The following is a 15220-nucleotide window of genomic DNA, read 5'->3' on the forward strand; positions in this document are numbered from 1 at the left end:
TCATGCTGAGGACTCAGTTTTCCATTTAATGAACCAATTAGACTTTCAGTAAATCAATTTTGCCCCATCAGCCTGAAAATACGAATCAAGCCTGTTACTATACATTTACATGGCTTGTGCAGAAAATAATGCAGAACATACTGGAAAAGTCTCGGAAGTGGGGAAGAAGTATTTTGAGTATAATGTTGTTGTATTGTGTACTGTGTGCTAAACTGTACTGAGATAAAGCATGATGAATGCCCTGGGTTAGTCTGCTTTTGTTTATTCCTTTCTGTGTTAGACTTTGTTATAATGACCTATATAAGCTGTAACATCTTTTAAAGCAACTCAGTTTACATAGTGTGCAGGTGGCCAATTAAAAGACAGTAAAATGTAATCATCCAGCTCAAATATACTTGAATACGAGATCATAAGAGCAAACCACAATGCAGCAGCAGCAGCATCACACCAACTTCCTGCCGTGTTGAAGTGTTAAGAGCCAGCTCTCCTCGATGACAGGAAGCATCTGCAGGTTTGAGAGCCACTGTTTCCCACATGTTGCACAAATTCAGTGCTTGATGAAAAATGACTCGCTGATGACTGAGTGTGGCACTTATTGGCTGAGTGCTCTGACAACGCTGTAATTCTTATCACTATAATCTCCCAAACACAGCTTGCTGTACAATAGATAGTTTTATATCAAGTTCTTTCACAGACGTATGCATGTGCACATCTTCGTGTAACCCTGCCTGATCCAGTCCAGCAAAGGTTTAAGTTATGATTAAGTGAAGCAACATAAGATGCACGTAGTGACTCTGCAATGTCGAGCAATAGATCTAGTCGTCATAATTGTCATTGTCTGAGTGTCAACAGGCTGTTAGAAATCATTTATAAAAAAAAACTAAAAAAAATTACAACAAAAAAAAACAAATGTGTTGCCAAATAGGATAAATGTGATTTGACATGTGGTTGTTGTAATATAAAATCTCTGCTAGTGATGTGCCATGCACGAAAGAGCCGGCTCTGAGAGCCGATGCTTTGTAGTGAATCATCGAGTAAGACACGGCTACCAGTTTTTTCCTTTTGCTGTGTGCTTAGCTCTCAGTGCTCAGCCCCAGCTCTACCCACGGCACTGCTTTGTTTGGATTGGCCCGCATGGACAGGCGGCCAATAGTATGCGAGGATATAGGATCATACCATTATGTGAAAACACTGCTTTCTTTTTGGTTCTCGTTTTGTTTTGTGGATTTGTTTGCTGTTTTTTGTTTATTTGTGCAATATAGGATTTTTGTTGAAATAGTAAACAAAAGTAAGCGGTTTTGTATCAAAATAAATGCACAAAAGGAGGCAAACATAAGGCTTCTCGTAAAAATGTCGTAAAAAACACAAAAAGGATTTCAAAACACAATTCACTACTTTTTGATAAGTTTGGGCATTTTATGGGGCTAAAAAAATAGGCTAAATTAAGAGCAGTTCGGGAGCCAAAAGAGCCGGTTCTTCTTTAGGAGCCGAGCCAAAAGAGCCGGCTCTCTGAAAAGAGCCGAACATCCATCACTAATCTCTTCCACCAGTTACGCTCCAACCAGTATATAGACTGGAAACCATTTTCAAACAGCTCAGTTTACATGCATATAACAGCAAGAAAGATAAAATAATGGCACAAACCAGTACCGCATCATGGTGATGCACTGACTTCTATAAACTTTTACATCTTAGCAGCCTGAGAGTGCTGCAGTGGAAAGAAATAACTATGTGGAGATGAGAAGTTAGTGGTCCCAGTATGAAGCATCAAAAGCTTCCCTGTGGGCTGACTGGTAGGTAAAAGCTACTCAGAAAGGAGGCATCTGAAGAGCACATTTTCTCCACCAAATGAACATCTCAAACCTAAATAAAAATGCATTTGAGCTTCAGTGAAAGCTATATCTACACATTCTGCTGTGTAATAACAGCATGGTCTGTGGCACATTCAAGTTCGGTTTGCAACACTGTTTCTAAATGAGCCGTGTTATGCAGATGCCGTCTGACAAGATTTCAACGTTTTTATTGAAGTTTAACATTGTTAAACTACATTTAACAATCTATTTAAAACATATACTTAAAACATAACTATCCTATTTTATGCAGAAATAATTGCAGGCATTTTTATGTTTACAGGCAGTTATTTATATTAATATTGATGCCAATTTAAATCAAATATCCTTGTGATGATAACCTGAAGACAAACACGAACAGCATTTTATGTCACCAAATAAATACATTGGGATGCAAACACTTAGAGCAGTGGTTCCCAACCTATTTTTATCTTGGAACCCATTTTGATATCACAAAACTTTGGCGACCCCAGACATTCAAAACACAATTTTACTTACTTTTATACCACATTTCGACTATTTCATATATGAAGATGTAGGTTAAAGTTGTTTTGAATTAAGTGTGGCATATTATTTTATTTTATCTAGATGAGTTGTTTTAGTACGTTTTAGTTTTTAGTTTGCATTCATGTGTAGCTGCCCAGGTGTTTTGTGTTCACAATAGTTCGCTTGCAGCACCTAGATTAACTCATACTTCTGTCTGCTTTAATTAAACTTGCAATCCAACTGAAAACATAGTTGCCCGACCAGTAAAACGTGTCTAAATTAGCATAAATTCAATTTCACACACAATTCAACCAACATGCTAAGAAGCTAATGTAAGTTAGCCAGCCACACACAATATCAACAAGTGGCTGCAGCTGAGAGCTGCGTGCTGCTGCTAGGACCAAGCCTCTTCTGAGTGCTTTTAGACTGGAAAGAGTAAACTATGTTCATTCACGTCAGTCTCCAAAGTCTCCAATACTACCAGAAAAAGTCGCTAGATTTGTTGCTAGTCCCTTTTGTGAAAAAAAGTCTGAAAACTCGCTAAATATAGCGACAAAAGCCAAAGTCTTTCGAGTTTACACTGAGTGCTAGATTTGCCTGTGGTGAGTTATATACATTAAAATTAATATTTTGTTTGACCTATCCCAACTGTAAAATATAATATTGTATCCTGTTTTATAGGAGAGCTTGATGGTTACCTGCTGGGTGACAGAGGGGACACCTGCCAGCCTTATTTGCTGACCCCTTACGAGCCTGGCCCGCAGCATCGTAGCAACTTTGCTCACTGCAGGTCTTGAGCCAGGGTAAAGATGACTATTGGGATGCTTAAGGCCCACTTCCAGTGCCTTTGTAGGCCCAGAGTCGCCCCAGATAGGGCATGTGACATTATTGTGGCATGTGTCATTCTCCACAACATTGCCACAATGAGAGAAGAGCAATGTCCGACTCAGCCACTGAATGCCAATGATAATGAACATACTGACCACCCAGCTGAAGCACAAGATGGAAGAGCAGTCAGAGACACAATATGCCATTTCATTTCATTTTGAGTGACTCATCGCCTCCCTAGTGTCAAATAAAGACATAAAGAAATAAAGATACGATATGCATCTGCATATCAAAAATGCGCACACATGGGTGACGCATCAAATAAACCTGAATAAATGAGTGATGAAACACAACAAATACAGATGCCTCCAACAAGTCGACTGCATGGTAAAATTATGCACTTAACATCCAATTATGCTCTCTGGCATGTAAAAATGCTGAGCTGATCCTGATTTTGTATCAGGATGACAAGAGGGAAACAAGTGACTTTCAAAAAGGGTTGATTGTCAGGGCACAGGTGGCAGCTTCAGTCACAAAGATGCTCAACTAGCTGATGTTTCAATAAGAACAGTGACTAAAGTAACATCTGCATTTAGATAAATGGGGAAAATCAGTAAATAGGGTCAGACATTATGGTCTACAGCACATTTGATGACTGTGATGCTTGTGCATTAGTGTAATATGTAAGGGAAAAGAGAGCAACTCTTCCAAGGTAACTAGGATGTGATCAGACTGTCAACGAGAACAATCTGCCTACAATTAGGGACATTCTAGTAGTGTTGCAGTGCATAGACAATTACAAAACACCAATTTAAGAAATGTCTTTTAAGAATATCTATATCAAGATACATTGAAGCACAGATACAAAGTTTAATAAGTGGAACACGCAAGATAAAAATACTGCTACTCACGCATTGACTCGGTCAGCTATTTTCTGCCAGCTCGCATTCCTTTGCTGCAGACACTGTATTGCTTTTTTTTCTTAAATATATGGTTATATCTGCATATGCATTCATTAATATTTCTAAGTCCACTGGAGCAAAATAGGAGGAGCGACTCTTTTTCCGGGCAGTTTCCTGGTATATCACAAAATTCGGACACTGTCGGCGGCCACTGGCAAGCTGCCAGATTTCTGTGCCGGTGTGTGTTGAGCTATGAACAATCAGACTTTGGCGTTGCAGGAGCTAAATCGTAAACTGGAGGCTATTCTAGCCCTGAATAGGAAGCTGGTTGCGATTCCGGAGCTCGTATGCAGGGTGGACACCAACTTGGAGAAGTTGTCGGCTCGGCTGGATGAAAATTGACCCACAAATTTGGATAATTTAGAGTCGCCAGTGGGACCACTGAGAGACTCAAGGCAGACGAAACAGCTCTGGCCTGAAACTAACAAATGCTGTTATCTAAATTCGGCTTCCTGTACTGGCCTTGGATAGCTGGTTATAAAGTTCTCCTGGAAGGTTATATTGACGGATGCTCAGTCCCCCCACCCTCCTCTCGGGCGGTGAACTTTTCCTGGATCAGCTCTCAAGGACGCCCCACTATCATCTGGTGGCAGAGACTGGAGAAAGGAACTGGGAGAAAGTTCACAGGCTCACTTACTGCACACATGCACACACCACACTCACATTCACTACTACAGACACACCTCCACCATGATTTTCACTGCCTTGGTCGATCCCTGGCCCAGCGTGGAGATACCTTTTTTTCTAGCCTCATCTTATTCCTCTCATATTATCTTTTCCATCTATATCTAATACTAATATAGGTGTGTCGTGCAGTGGCTGCTGCCTCAGTCTGTCTGATCCTGTTTGTGCTTACATGTTGTTGCTGTCTAGTCTTGGACGGGGAATATATTTCGTTGTACTTGTGTTCTGCGCTTCTATAATGACAAATAAAGAATCTTGAATCTTGAAATAAAAATCTTGAATCTTTTTTTCAGCTGTTGCCATGGTGAATCATGTTATCCGTGTTTCATTTATGAGGGCTTTTTATCAGCCCACGCAGGGGAAAGTTAACTCAAAGTTGATTGAACTAATAGTTATCGCCTGTTCTGAAACCGAAAACTCAAGAGTTTCACAGCTCAGAGCTTGTCAACCCAGGGTTGCGCTTTTAACTCAGAGTTTGTTGAACCTGCTTTCTCAAATGGGGCCCTGGGAGGGGCAGACAATTATTCATCATCCAGTTGACTCTGTTATGTGTAAATTGGTGTGACTTTTTTCCCTATCAGAAAGGATGCATCTATCCCTAAAAACTCTCGCTCTCCTAAGCCTCCTCTCACCATCTACCACCAACATGGCCAGGATGTTCTAAGAATGGGCAGGATATTCCAAGAGAACTGATTGGTCAGGACATGGAGCTTTTATACTCATTGATCTCTGATCCAGAACATATCCTGCTCCGCAGCAGGTTAGCTGTTCAGTGTAAGTTATTATGGTAATTTGCCTGGTAAGAAGTGAATCATCATCATAGGATGGAAAATCCTGGGTTAACCCTGAAGTTACCTGGATAGGAGAAAATCCAACTTTGTAGTACAGACCCCTGGATGGTGACCATCTCTGATGATGTTTAGTACCCTTTTCTTGCAGTGTTGTTCATAGATGGTGTCCATTGATGGAAGGTCAGTCCTGATAATCCTTTCTGCAAACTCTCTGGAAAGCCCTCCAATCTGTCTGAAAAGTGATGGAAAACAAGATAGTTGCTACCAAATATCCAATGTTTGAGTTTAGACTCAAATTACAGCTTTATCTTGAAGCTGCATTTTACCCATGATTACACAGAGACAGGGTTGACTGAAAAAGACAATATGGCATGATAAATAAAAAGTCCTGTCATGACGTATTCTCATTACCTGTTGGTAGAATATCATACGAAAAGTCATGCACAAAATTTTGTAGGATTTGCTACATATTTTTTGCAACGTGAGAGATCAGTGCAGCTGCACAGCCTGCATATTCATTCATCCTGTCTATGACAGATAGATAGAGATAGATAGATACTTTTATTCATCCCCAACATGGGAAATTAGGGGTTGCAACAGCACGTATTGGTGCAAAAGACTCAGATAAACAAAATAAAGCAGCAAAACAAACATAGAAGTCTATATACCAGATAAAGAATATATACAAATCTATGTACAACATACAGAAATCAACAGAGCAAGAAAGAAGAAGTAAGAAGAATAGGTTGTCGAAGTATACACATTTAAATAAGGATGCACAAAATCAAATGTAAGAAAAACAATGTGCAAACCAAACTAGAATTTAAAAAGTATGTAACACGAAGGATGTGGTCCGGATTGTGACTGAGGGCGGGACCACGAGAGCCCACTGGTAGACCAACCCAATTCACAAAGAATGGTCTAGGGCTCCCTATTATGGAGTATGCAGTTTGGATCTGGCTATAGATTTATAGAAATAGTGTAAAAAATTATCTATCTTTATTAAACAATATATAAAGCAACACAACACAATAAAACACGTTGAGTAATGTGGGTGTTAACACAAAATCCACTGCAACCAAAACCAATAACCAAAACAAACCAAAAGTTAGTAAATTAATAACAAAGCCAAACCAAACAACATAAATCTCCAAATTACCAAACCCTTAAAAAAAACGTGTTGTGCAGACAATTAAAGTAACCTAAAGGGAGTGTGGAACCTAGGTTAGGACATAAGGTAAGTGGGACAGTCAAAACTAATGTGAGCACAGTTAAAATAATGACAGCAAAATCAAACTACTGGGAGTACAGTCAACTAATGAGAGCAAAATCAAACTACTGGGAGCACAGTCAACTAATGAGAGCAAAATCAAACTACTGGGAGCACAGTCAACTAATGAGAGCACAGTAGGGAGGCAATCTGTTTTGCAAAGAGAACACAAAGTTAGCCACAATACATGCTAACCAAGAAGCCAACCATTATCTTCTACAGGCTTATCCATACTTTCATCCTAACACCACTCCAGAAATACCAGCAGCACAGTCTAGTGTGGAAGAATACACATTAGCCTGGTATATACATAATATGCATCTTACAATGTCATGCTAGCATTTACCTTTACCAACAAGGCTTGGAGAAAATCCACAACCCAAACAATGAAACCAGACGACCTGCCTCCAGCAACAAACCACGGCAACCAGCTTGTGGCGACACACGCCGCACCGCCGACAACACGCCCAAAGGTAGCGAGAGGAAGCTGAAGTATAGGGTTGGAAAACACACAGTCATAATGACCCTGGAGTAAAACCACCCGGTTACAAGTAGAATTAAAGCTGCAAGCAACGATGAAGGCCCTCGTGCCTCCGGCCTATTGCACTGCCCCATCAGCCGGCAACTTCCCTCCTATGGCACGGCCGCTCTCGCCATATGCCCATTCTTCCAGAGGTTATCTCCATTAAGTGGTGATTTTCCTCATGAGAGGATCAACTTGCACCTCAGTCTGACCAGTGATGACATCTGAAGCGTTCATGACCTTGTTTCTTACAAACTGTGATGAATTCTCACAAACCGGAGCATGATTTTATCAAGAGGAAAAATTCCACATGGCCACTGGGTGGCGCTATAGTCATTTTTTAAGTAGAACCATGTTCAGGTTGGGACTCTAATGAGAACAGGAAAATATCACCTCCATTGGTCAACTGACGGCAGGGTTAGAGCCACTTTCTGCTTCATGGGGAATGATATAACCATTACAGGAAGCCATTTTGATCATGATGCTGCAAGAAGTTAGTCATATTTTCAACCTTGAGTTCATGAAGGATGATATTAATGAGTTTAAATTAGTTTTAAAGGTATTAAAGGGTTAAAATGATGAGACTTCCTGTTTCTAGGGGGCTGGGCTATGGCGTTGACAACATCTGGACAAGAAGAGGCCTTTGTTTTGTCCTGGCATGTTATATTAATATGCTGCATTTCATCAATGTCAGTCAATGCAGTGGTTGGAGAGGATAAATTAAATAATCATAGGGGGCGCTATAGAGCCATATTACCAGCATATGTCAATTTGAATCAGTTCCAGGCCTGACCACTGTCCTCCCTGCCAAGTTTGGTGGAGATCAGTAGTACACTGGGTCAGTTACAAGTACTTCCTGTTTCATGGCAGTGGACGCCATTTGCCATGGTTCTGCTTAAAGAAGGAAATTGATTGTTTTTTTGTTTTTTTTTCTGTAGGATCATGAAAGAGCTTGACCTGATTTGAAGCACTTTTGGGTGTGTGAGGTTCATTCCTGAGGAGAAGGACCCCGGCGTCTGAAAAAGGCACTTCCTGTTTTAAGTGGGCAGGGCTTAGGCCGAGACCAGAATTAGTTATATGTATCTGTTCAGGACCAGACCCCGATTAATCACTGTAAGTGTGATGGTAATTGGATAAAAACCTTATCCAAGTTTGCCATGGCGCCACAGTCAGATAACAACATAACAACATCTGGACATGTAGATGTTGTCAGCATGGAACCGAAGTGAAACATGTGCAGTTTGGTGCAGACTGAGTGTTGTATGTCAGCAATAATGGATTTCGTACTTGATGGCGAAACACAAAAAGTTGATGAGGCGCCGCCGCTGAACACCACCCCCTATTAGAAAGTTTTTGATTACTTTTGACCACACATGCCTCTGGAGTGTTCAGACCGGTCAAATCTCTTGGAGGAGATAGTTTAAATGCAAGGCAAAGAAACATGCAAAAATGACCCCAAGAATGACACTTTTTTCAAAATGACCAACTTCCTGTTGAAGTTATCATATAGGTCCAAGAGGCTTTTTTTGTACATCCTTCCAAGTTCTATCATTATGCCGGATTTGAATCACGTAATCCAATCCAGGTTGTTATCCGGATAAAACCCTCAGTTTGGGTTGTTCAAAACTTTTGATTAGAATCCGGATAACTTTCCGGATAACAGCTGATCAAATAATAGAACTCTGCAGTGTAACGACCGTGGCAGGTGGTCCTGGGCATTTGCTGAAACCCGGGATCGAACCAGGGACCTTCAGATCTTCAGTCTGACGCTCTCCCAGCTGAGCTATTTCAGCTTGGAAGAGCATTTCCTGCTTTTCATAAACAAAAATTGTAATTGGCCAAAGGGGGTGGAACATGGCGCCATGGCACCCGGTCTCGCCATGCAACATTAAGCAATGTCCAGACAACACATGCCTCTGGAGTGTTCAGACCGATTTTGAGGCCAGCACGATCAAATCTCTTGGAGGAGATAGTTTAAATGCAAGGCAAAGAAACATGCAAAAATGACCCCAAAATGACACTTTTTTCAAAATGGCCGACTTCCTGTTGAAGTTATCATATAGGTCCAAGAGGCTTTTTTGTACATCCTTCCAAGTTCTATCAATATGCCGGATTTCAGCAATATCGGCCAGTGTAGTGGGTGGTTATGATCAATTAAATATTTCTAGGGCAGGAGTGTCAAACTCCGGTCCTCGAGGGCCGGTATCCTGCAGGTTTTCATTATTTCCCTGATCTAACACACCTGAATAAAATCAAATGGATCCAACAGCTTCTTGTCAACTTCTTCACAATAACCTATTAATTTCAGTCAGGTTTGTTAGATCAGGGAAACGATGAAAACCTGCAGGATACCGGCCCTCGAGGACCGGAGTTTGACACCCCTGTTCTAGGGAGTGCTATAGAGCTGAATTTCAATTTTTCCAGCATATGTCAATGCGGCTAAGTTCCTGGCCTGTCCGCGCTCCTCCCTGGTGAGTTTGGTGGAGATCAATATTACAGTGGGTCAGTTACAAGGACTTCCTGTGTCATGGCGTCGAACCATTATTCGCCATGGTTACATTTGGCGAAGGAACTTAAGCTTTTTATTGTGGTATCATCAAAGGGTTGGACCTGTTGTGAAGCACTATCTAGTGTGTAAGAGAAGGACCCCGGCATCTTACAAAAAGCACTTCCTGGTGAAAGTGGCTTAGGGCTAGACCGAAATTCAGAGAAGTGGGTCTTCGAGTAAAAACCATGACTTCCTGTCGCTAGGGGGCGTGGCCAATCGGTATGGCGGTATCATGGTAGAGTTGGACCTGTTGTGAAGCACTTTCAAGTGTGTAAGTTTCATTCCTGAGGAAAAGGACCCCGGTGTCTTACAAAAAGCACTTCCTGGTGAAAGTGGGTGGGGCTTAGGGCTAGACCAGATTTGGTCATAAGGATCTGTTCAGGGCCAGCCCCTGATTAATGACTGCAAGGCTGATGTGGATTGGAGAAGAAGTGAGGGATTTTGTACTAATTTATGATGTCATGGCGTCTCATCAAAATTCGCCACCGTGCCACAGTCTCGCCATGCAGTGTTCAAGTTCAAGTTCAAGTTCAAGTTTATGTATATAGCACATTTTCTGCAACAGCAGTTGCCCCAAAGTGCTGAACAACAGAACAAAAACACTCCAAAGTTAAAATAAACACTACACAATAAAACAATAAAAACCAATAAAAATAAAAACAGAAATAAAAATTGATAAAAAGATAAAATCTATAAAATAATAAAAACAACAAAACTAGAATTAAAAACTAGAATAAAATTAAATAATAAAACACGCGAATGTCAAGCTCAGTTTTGTTCAAATGCCAGTGCAAAGAAGTAGGTTTTGAGTAAAGACTTAAAACCAGCGACAGACTGAGCCGCTCTAATGAGAAGGGGAAGTTTATTCCACAGCTTAGGAGCGGCAACAGAGAAGGCTCTGTCGCCCCTGGATTTAAGTCTGGCACTTGGGACCTTCAATAGGAGCTGTGAGGAGGACCTCAACGTCCTTGCTGGAGCATGCTGGTGTAGCAACTCCGACAAGTACGAGGGAGCCAAACCATTTAAAGCTTTAAAAACAATTAATAAAATCTTATACTGGGTCCTAAACATAACAGGAAGCCAATGCAAAGAGGCGAGCACAGGGGTGATGTGATCACGTCGTCGTGTCCCTGTAAGCAACCGAGCAGCAGCATTTTGGGCAAGTTGCAGTCGGTGTAACGATGACTGGTCAATGCCATAATATAGGGAGTTGCAGTAATCAATACGGGACATAATGAGCAGGTGAATAACTTTTTCTAAGTCATACTTAGGCAGGTAGGGCTTTAACTTGCTGAGCATCCTCAGATGGAAAAACACACTTTTGACTACAGAGTTAACCTGCCGGTGGAAGTTGAAGGAGTTATCAATAATCACACCCAGATTTTTGGCATGGGTTCGACAAAATGAAGTAAGCGGACCGAGAGCACTAACTGCACCATTTAGAAGCTCTGAATTTCCAAAAACAACAATATCAGTTTTGTCCTTATTTAAGTGGAGGAAATTTAAATCCATCCAGGCTTTTAGCTCATACAAGCAGCTGAGAAGGTTGGTCAGAGAATCCCCCTGTGGTTTTAAGGGGATGTAGATCTGAACATCATCAGCAAAGCAATGGTACGCAATATTGTGCTTCTGAAAAATAGACCCCAAGGGCAGCATATACAGGGAAAAAAGCAGTGTCCACTGCTTTTTTCAGTGTAGACCAACAGTTTTCACTGGATATCATCACCAACTTGTTTTCTGCTGTCTGACCTAGTTTGGACCTGGTTGTGTCCAAAACGTTAGAGAAGTGGGTCTTCGAGTAAAAACCATGACTTCCTGTTGCTAGGGGGCCTGGCCAATTCATAATCCAATTATTTACATGTAGATGTGTTCAGGATGGAACTGGCATCATACATGGTAATTTTGGTTCAGATATGTTGTTTTTTTCGGAAGTTATTTCAATTTTTTTTTTCACGGCGAGACGTCAAACTTTGAGGTCCCGCCCCCTCTACGCCCTTTCTCTTATTAGAAAACTTTTGATAACTTTTAAAAGACACATGCCTTCTGAACATCCTGAGCAATTTTGATGGCACTACAATGAAATCTCTAGGAGGAGATAGATTTTAAGTGACGTGAGTAAAACGCCAAAATTGCGACTTTGACCCAAAATGGCCTACTTCCTGTTGGTTTTAGGCAATTGCTCCAAGAGGATTTTTTGTTTGCCTGAGCATTTAGTATGTGTGTAGCGAATCTCATAAAGATTGATGACGCGCAGTGCTCTGGCATCATAAATAGGTAGCGCTCTCGTTCAATTTTACCCAAACAGTCCTGAGCACCACAAAATATCAAATTTTTCGCATTCCAATGGGGGGTAGGAAAAATTTGATGAGTTTTCAAGCATGTTCAGTTTCCCAAAAATTCCATTAACTTTTTAGGAGAAAAATAATAAGAATACGGAAAAAACGCAATAATTACAACAGGCCTTCGCACCGCTTCGGTGCTCGGGCCTAAAAGTTGTAATTGGCCAGAGGGTGTACTTGTGTTAAGGTCGAACAGAGCGTTTGAAACACAGATGAACTTTCATAAGCATTTTACAGCTTTTAGTTGCACCTATTAAATGAAGACTGCAAAGCCTTTGTTGGAAACTGAAGAAAGAGACCAATAATCCACAACAGGTCAGGGACAATGGTTTTGTGTTATATTTCTACTGTATGACGGTAGGAAATACTTTGCACATCTTGTGTAAAAAAAGTGTCCTTACAAATGGACGAGACGCCAGGAGATGCGTTCCATTGACCGTTGGTTCCAATTTGCTGTCACTGCGAAATCACCAGAATACATGAAACGAGCAAGGCCTTTGCCCTGTTCAATCTTTTTGACTTTAAGAAAAATTCTAAAGACATTATTTAAACACTGCTCCCACCTATAAGGTGGTTAGTAACACTGGAGATGAGATGACAAACTTTAATGCTATCACTGCTGCGGTGGAAAGCTTCCCACAGAAGAGCGGCCAACTTTCCTTTCCAGTGAAATCAGCGCATAGTTCTTTGGAACAGAATGGAAATTGATGTGTAGATTCTTGCTAAAGAACTTAAGACTCCTCTGTGCCTACAGACAGAACACTGTAATGGATGATAAGGTATACAACAGTGACACCACAAAAACAGAGTCACTGTGAAACGACAATGCTTCAGTAAAGTCCACTGCAGTGTAACGACCGTGGCAGGTGGTCCTGGGCATTTGCCGAAACCCGGGATCGAACCAGGGACCTTCAGATCTTCAGTCTGACGCTCTCCCAGCTGAGCTATTTCGGCTTGCAACAGTATTTCCAGCGTTCCAAAAAGAAAAATTGTAATTGTCCAGAGGGGGTGGAACATGACGCTATCGTGCCAAGGTCTCGCCATGCAGCATTGAGCAATGTCCAGATAACTTGGAGAAGTAGTGAGGGATTTTGTACTAATTTATGATGTCATGGCGTCTCATCAAAATTCGCCACCGTGCCACAGTCTCGCCATGCAGTGTAGACCAACAGTTTTCACTGGATATCATCACCAACTTGTTTTCTGCTGTCTGACCTAGTTTGGACCTGGTTGTGTCCAAAACGTTAGAGAAGTGGGTCTTCGAGTAAAAACCATGACTTCCTGTTGCTAGGGGGCCTGGCCAATTCATAATCCAATTATTTACATGTAGATGTGTTCAGGATGGAACTGGCATCATACATGGTAATTTTGGTTCAGATATGTTGTTTTATTCGGAAGTTATTTCAATTTTGTTTTTCACGGCGAGACGTCAAACTTTGAGGTCTCGCCCCCTCTACGCCTTTTTCCTATTAGAAAACTTTTGATAACTTTTAAAGACACGTGCCTTCTGAACATCCTGAGCTATTTTGGTGGCGATACGATGAAATCTGTAGGAGGAGATAGATTTTGAAAGATGTAAGTAAAACACCAAAATGGCGATTTTGACCAAAAATGGCCTGTTGGTTTTAGGCAATTGCTCCAAAAGGAATTTTTGTTCACCTGAGCGTTTACAATTAGTGTAGTGAATTTCATAAAGATTGATGACATGCAGTGGCCAGGTACTATCTAGTGCTATCAGCTACAATCAGATACACTATTCAGGTACAGGGGAAGAAAATGTGGAGTATATATGAAAGTAATTTTCTTGTCTGTTAGGTTCAGGGTTTTGTGTTGGTATTCCAACACCAGGGGCCGGTTGTTCAAATGTAATCCTAGCAGATTTTGGTTATCGGACAGGATCACATCTTGAAAATGTGTTGTTCAAAACGGAAATCGAGATTCTGAAATCCACTTGAATCACGTAATCCAATCCAGGTTGTTATCCGGATAAAACCCTCAGTTTGGGTTGTTCAAAACTTTTGATTAGAATCCGGATAACTTTCCGGATAACAGCTGATCAAATAATAGAACTCTTTATTCGGTAAATATGCTTATATTTGTATTTTACACCTGACTTAACCGTTACAGTGATAAAGTAGTTAACATAGGGACAGGTTCCTATTAAGTCTTTTAGCGTAGTAAAATAAAACAATAAAAAACAGTAAAAATAAAATCATGACATTATCATGTCCCCATGAAATAAACCCCCTAACAAATCCAATAACAAACACAAATAAAATATTCAGTTGTCCTATTATTCATTACTGCATAATCAGAGGAGAACCTGTCAAAAAAATAAATTTCTAACGATTGCATCCCTCACTACATGTCCCGTCCACAAAGGTTGGGCCGGTACCTCCACACAGGGCTCAGGTGCGTCATTAACATTGTTACAGAGAGGGAGATTCCGCCTGGTTGCAATGTTATGTAGGATAATATATGCACATATGCATATGAATGTATATGGATGTATATGCATGCATTACATGTGTCCGGTGGTTCCACTCGCAAAGCATGCAAACCGTCTCTTCTACCTGCTGTTCTTCACATGACCGGCAGCGCACACTAATCTACATGCTGGAAATCCAGATTACGGGATCCTGAAAAGCGGGATTTTGGATCAGGGTGATCCAATTCTGTTCTGCTTTGAACAACCGGGGTAAAAGTAAGACGGATTACGTGATCAGCTATCCTGAAAAAATGGATTACAAAATCCAGATAGCTTTTATCCGGGTTAAATTTTTTGAACAACCGGCCCCTGGAGTTCCCCTTACCATTAAAACTAAGGTATCCTGTTTTGTTATGTAAAGTATTAATTATGGTTATGAAATAAGTAAATGCTAGAGTAAATATCTCTGAGTTCAGCTTGCAGTGATACATGTCCTTGAGATCAGCTCAGA

The 15220-nt window shown here is 40.9% G+C and overlaps 2 non-coding genes across 2 annotated transcripts; both read right to left on the minus strand.

Moving 5' to 3' along the window:
- Positions 1-9114: 9114 nt before the first annotated feature.
- Positions 9115-9187, minus strand: trnaf-gaa. The gene has a single exon. It is a non-coding gene; the product is annotated as a tRNA-Phe (tRNA).
- A 3975-nt stretch (positions 9188-13162) lies between these two features.
- trnaf-gaa lies at positions 13163-13235 on the minus strand. The gene has a single exon. It is a non-coding gene; the product is annotated as a tRNA-Phe (tRNA).
- Positions 13236-15220: the final 1985 nt, after the last annotated feature.

This window comes from Melanotaenia boesemani, chromosome 15 (assembly GCF_017639745.1).
Source record: "Melanotaenia boesemani isolate fMelBoe1 chromosome 15, fMelBoe1.pri, whole genome shotgun sequence".
Classification (NCBI taxonomy): domain Eukaryota; kingdom Metazoa; phylum Chordata; class Actinopteri; order Atheriniformes; family Melanotaeniidae; genus Melanotaenia; species Melanotaenia boesemani.